The sequence below is a fragment of the Passer domesticus genome, chromosome 1 (genome assembly GCF_036417665.1).
Source record: "Passer domesticus isolate bPasDom1 chromosome 1, bPasDom1.hap1, whole genome shotgun sequence".
In the NCBI taxonomy this organism is placed as follows: domain Eukaryota; kingdom Metazoa; phylum Chordata; class Aves; order Passeriformes; family Passeridae; genus Passer; species Passer domesticus.
This window is the reverse complement of record NC_087474.1, coordinates 94,143,961-94,150,104: the sequence shown is the minus strand read 5'-3', so window position 1 is coordinate 94,150,104 and position 6,144 is coordinate 94,143,961.

Genomic DNA, 6,144 nt, shown 5'->3' with positions numbered 1-6,144 from the left:
GAAAGAAACATACTAACATAATGGCAGGCAGCACAGAAAGAAAAAAAAATTACTTTTTTTAACCATAAAAAAGCTTATAAAAGATTTAGGCTTAAACTATCATGAATAGATATGAAGCATATGACAATATTTAGTCTCTTAGGAGTCAGTAGGGATCCTATTTTATTTGGAGCCAAGTCCTTGTGTTTGTTTCTGTCATGTCCCTCATTTTGTGAACTGTAATTTTTTTGTTCCCAAATATAGGGTTTGGGGGTTTTTTTCTGATTTCAGGTTATTGTTATAGATGCTAAACCACTATTCCATATAGTTCATTATTTTAGGGATAGCAGGTGAAAACAATAATTTTAATTTTCAATGAAGAAGTGGTATTTCATACAGCAATCTTGGCTGGAAAAATATTTTGATTTTTTTAATCTGTCTTGTCTCATATTTGATAGCATATTTTGGAATGATGGCCTGTTGAATTAAATGGTTCCATATGGAAGACCCAACAAGAAGGTGATGTAAGAAAGCATCAAATTTATTTTTTTATTTGTATAAATTTATTAAAAAATGGAAGACATACAGTGATAGCCATTGATTTTTAAAGCTTTTTCTTCTATTTAACTACATGAGGCTATTTACTGAGTGAGTTTTGGATGTTTGCAGAAGTGGGTAACTGTGCAATATCACACACTCATCCTTTCGCTGACCCAAAAACTTGTGAGGAGACTATTCTACTAAATAGAACACATAGCCTGGATTCCATTTGATGTTAGTGTTGATCTTCTGAAGGCAAGTTGAGTACATTTAGGCTTGTTATGAAGATTGCAGATCAGCAGATCATTTTCTGCGTATCTCAGAAATCTATATGGATCTTAGGGTTTGGTGCATCCTACAGTCAAAGCCAATGAAGAGCAGGATACCTTTTTTTACACAAGGCACAACAACTTGCACTCAATAATTTTAAACTACAATCATATTAAAGGTGTGATTGTTAAGGTTGTAGAATTCTTCTAAATAAACATTTCTTGATGACATCATGTAGCAGGTACCTGTCAGTTTTGTGTCACGTTAATTGCATATGCTTTTTCTGACAATGTTTATGATTTCTTCCTGTAGGTGAGGATCAGACTAGGTTATAATAGTGTCTCTTTCCGTCCTTAAGATATATAAATCTGTCGATCCCTTTATGCTCTAGTCATATATGATCTAGGGTTTCTGCTGAGTGGAAATGCTTAGAGCACAGCCAGATATGTTTTAGGTGATTTATAGGAAAATGAGAAATCTCATCAGAAGCTGCCAAGGGACCTTTATGGCTTTGGTGTCACAGGATTGAATTGTGAGAACTTTTGTGCTTCTTGTGTGTGCATTCAAAATCTTCTAATCTTTCAGGAAGCCTTTCAGCACTGGTTTCCCTTTAGACCTGGTATCTCAGAAAAATAATCTCCTTTCTGTGGGCAGTTCAGTATATGGCCATCATGAATTTTGGAGATATGTTGTTAGGTATTTTAGTGTCAGGAAATCTTCTGTAAGATGTGCTTATCCACCACTTCAGCTTTTGGGGTTCTTCCTAGCTGAATTTGTCCGAAGCTCAAATTGAGATCAGTAATGATGTGCGCGTCCAGACCCTACTGAAGGCAAAAGATTAGTTAGAAAAGTTTGTTCTGTTCATGATGGCCCTTATTCATTTTTAGCACGAATCAGTCTTGTAGTTCTTTAAATCCATAATTCATTGTTCACAGGCACAGAGAAAAGATTGTTCTGTTCTTTGCAGCTTCTTTGTATTTGAAGCTGTAATCACTGTCCCTCCTTGTCTTTTCTTTAGTCTAACCCCCATTCTTTCGGGTTTTCTTTCCTAACTGCCTGTTTATACACCTGAATAGGATATTTATCTTTTATTTATCCTATTTTTTATTTTTTGGGGAAGATTTCTATGCTATTAGGTGATCCTAGACCTATAGTTTTGTGATTGATTATTCCTTTCTCAGCTAAGTACTCACTTTCTCTCATCCTAAAACAAATCTCTCAGAAAATATGCTCAGTGCAGCTTTTAATTTTCACAGGCAAGCAGCCTCCTGGTTGTGTTTTGCACCTACTCTGTAGTAGTTTCACCAGAATTATATTTTCCAACTTAGCTTATGAGAATGCTAACCAAGAGCAGCAACAAAAAATCCTTTACTAGGTCAGTGACTGTGTGTCTTCCTTACCCAAAAGTCATCATATTTTATTCTGAAGAGACATATTTTTGTTGCTCACTCTAGCTGACGCTGAATCAGATATAAAATGAACTGCAAAACAAGGAGGTAAAGGCAAAAAGAAAAACAGAAGGGGTGTAGGATTGATATTTTAAGGAAATGTCAAAGTACCGCATCCTCCCTTTCCTTAGTGAAGTTTTGACGGTGCACAGATTTTTTAAGCAAATTGTTTTCTCCTTTACTGCATTCTCTGAATGTACACAAATGTTTGCACGCAAATCCTTTCGTTGAGTGTTTTCACATAACTTAATACCAAGAAATTGCCTTTGCAGCATTTTTTTGCATAAATCTTTCAGGTAATATACACACCTGTTTGACATTTGTAATTTTGTTTCAGATGGCACTAAGCAGTAGCCTAGTTAAGAGTTCTCCAACCATCCTAACAAATAAACATCACATAATATAATGTATTTCAGTAGGTCATGAGTCTTCCCTACAGATTATGTCTTTTAAAGTGAACTGTGTCACCATGCTCTGTAACACTAGCTGGTTAAAGCAGTATTTGTATTCTTTATCTGAGGAAAATAATAATTAATTATTTTAAATTTTAATTATTAAAATTAATTCCAGTGCTAACACACTTTTATGTCTGAGTAATGTTAAATAATTTCTGAAAGAATTCATTCAAATATTTTAAATTAAATAATTGAATAGAGAAATTGGGAGTTTTATTATGTGGTCAGTGACAAATTGTCTCTCTCACTGAGAAATTGTATAGCTTGACCTATACAGAACAACATATGCAATATTAAGGTGATATAAATCTGACTTGCATAGAGTTGCTTCTTGTTTATTTACACAGTTTGAGCACAGAACATTAATTTTGAGACCTGTTAAATCTACTGAATGACAAATTAAGTTTCCTCCAGCAACTTTGCCTCTTTGAACACAAGGTAGCTCATATGTTAAGGATCTTGTTGCTTCCATTGACGTGACATAACTTTTGCTACAAAATTGTACTGTGTTCCAAAACATGTTTATATAGTCAACATCCATGCCTTGAAGCTGCACATTGCCCTGGTGCACTTTCACCTCAGCAGGCATTTGATTCAAGCATTATCAGAATAGGTTTAGAAAACGTTTTTCTTGCAGAGAACTGTTCAAATAGTGATTCTTCTGTCTCAAATAAATCTGTTGCTAAATTTCTTTCTCATGTAAATGATGAAATAGATACTTTAGAGTCTGCAATTGTGATTCAAAATAATAAAAGCAAATTTTTCCACATAGGCTTTTAAAGAGTGCCCATCTCATTTTCCTGAATGGATGACCAAATAATTTAAGCATGTTTTGATGCTGTTAGACTCTACATGAGAGGAACATCAGCTCTTCAAGGCATTAACATAAACACTGAACATTAGTTATTCCAGAAATGCAGGAAGGGCAGGCTTGGGTTTTCCATACATGCAATGTACATTTTGCATCACGCAATGTCCTTTTCTTTATCTGAAAGGTAACAGTGGAGTTAAAAATGTCTTTATTTCAGTGGGGATTTGACATATTTGCTCTGATTGAAGGAGGAAAAGACTATTATAGTTGCATTACTTAGTAACTGGAAAGTGTTGATTATGGTGATAATCCTTTCTTTCCAGTGTGATATTTAATAATTTTGCTAAGTAACCCTCATAAAAATATTTTCATTTGCATTTTTACATGCCAATTTAAAATAGTTTGCATAGTAATGCACATCTGTAAAGTTCTTAAGATGGAGTTTAATTTTATTACACATCCAATTAATTTTTATAAACAATTGAATGGGGAAAATATCCTGGAAATAATTTTAAAGAATTTAGTTAGAAATCATGCCAGATTTAACTAAGATGATATCCTCTAATTTGCATGTAAGTCAGCATATTTTTCTTTTGCTTCTTGTCAGTGGTTTGTAATGAAGTTTGGTTAAATGAGTGGTACCGCCTCTGTGAAACTGACAATAGTAAAGGCAATAGTAAAGGCAATATTTAGGTAACTTAAGCTTCTATGTCTCCTGAGACCCAACACACTGTTGTGTTACTCTACAGTGTTGATTACTATTTGGTTTTTAGATGATACTATTTCTGTAGAAATTTAGTTTTAGCTCAGATTTCTTTCAGCTGGAAAGATAACTTTGTCATTATTACTATTCTAATTCATCTCTAGGTGTTTGAGTCTTTTGTAGCTGTCACTAATCCCCTGAAGCAGGGAACTTACTTTTCTTAATGTGACGTGTTAATGCCAATATAATAACACTAACAGTGGGGAGCCCAGATTCATGTTCTTATAGCGATTAACTGGGATTTAAAGTACTTTTTCTTAAAAGAGATAATTATTACCATTTATAACATTCTTTTAGACCTTAATTGTTTAGCAAAGGTACCATTGAGGCACCTGACAGTGTTTGCAGTAAATCCTCTGAGGAGACTTCATGCACAGTATCTCCAACTTCAAAAGAAACAAACCAAAATATGTTTCAACTCTAGGAACCATCTCTTTCATGTCTCCCTGGCAGACTTGTGTCATGGCCTGGAAATGGGCATGATGTTCACTATGAATTCTTGTAGGGCTGAACAAAGGCAACAATTCATGTGTCAGGGAACTCTTATGCTTTATTGTATAAATTAACTCCAGCAACCAACACGCTATTTGGTTGGTAGAATGTTGACTGACAAGCTCCCAACTTTTACATAGAACTTTAACAAGCTCCCAACTCCACAACAAGCTTCAGGTACAGAGCAAGGGGTAGAATATGATTGCTGCTCGTGCCAGGATGAAATGAGGGAGGAGAGGGATAAAAGCAGAAAGAGACAAAGAGAAAGAAAAAGATCACCAGTCCTTAGATCATGCATTCTTCCTGCTACTGTGGGTGATCTGGCTCTGGGACAAAAGACAGAAAGCAAGCGACTGATTCATTGATCCTTTCATACTTTACCTGATGTATACTCCTCTTATGTAAAATAATTTTTCACATAATTTGTCCCCTGTTTTTTGTGAGTGCACAGTCAGCCCCTTGGAGTTCTCCTAAGAATAAGTTGGAAGAAGTTGGGGGGTCTGTGGTGGTCCTGGAGCCCCTTTTACTGAGATGCCTGGGACTCGGTCCTTCTCTTGACACAAGTGCACTGAAACAGGAGTGTCAAGGCAGACTTGCAAGGCTGGAAACTGAGAAGGAAGCTGCCTCAGAACAGCTCAGCTCCACCTCCACCTCCACGGGACTCTCTCTTCCATTCACAACTTTCTTGTGCAACAGTTGGAATGTTTGAGACAAAACATGCTTTTGTCTAGTCCTCCACAACTAGCTAGGAAGTCAATAACTTGTACAGATCTGATGTTGACCAGGGTAAATACCTACCAGATCACTATTTATTTGTACAAAACTACATACCCCTTTCACTGTCAGATGTGAGTTTATGGCGGTTTTCAGTCTTATTTGTGTAATTCACCCTCCTGTTTTTAGTGTCCAGAGAAAATGAATGCCTGTGTTTCAGAGGGATGTGTTAACTCATGCTTAGGTGCAACAAAGACACCTTCTCCCTGTCATTGCTCACAGTGTGGTTTCGTTCACACTTAGCACTTTTTTATCCTTTAAAAATGAGAATGTTTTTTCTTACCATAAGGCTTCTTGCATGTAATCCTACTCTTGGAGGCTTCCTCAATGGCACAAAGAGTGTGGGGCCAGATGAGTGGGAAAGCATCTGGGTTTGCCCAGTGGAGGGCAGATGCACACTATTTCTTCATGCTGCTATGAACCCATTTTACTTCAGGTCCTCCCGAAGCCAAAGGAACTCATTCAAGAAGAGAGAAGGTACTAATATATTTTGCTGACTTTGGGCTTTTGTGTGGATGTGACTGAACTGCTGACCCCATCTTATCAGATCTGAAGGTGTGCATTTACTAAGAGGAAAAGGATTCCTCCTGCCCCAGTCTATACTGCTTTCTC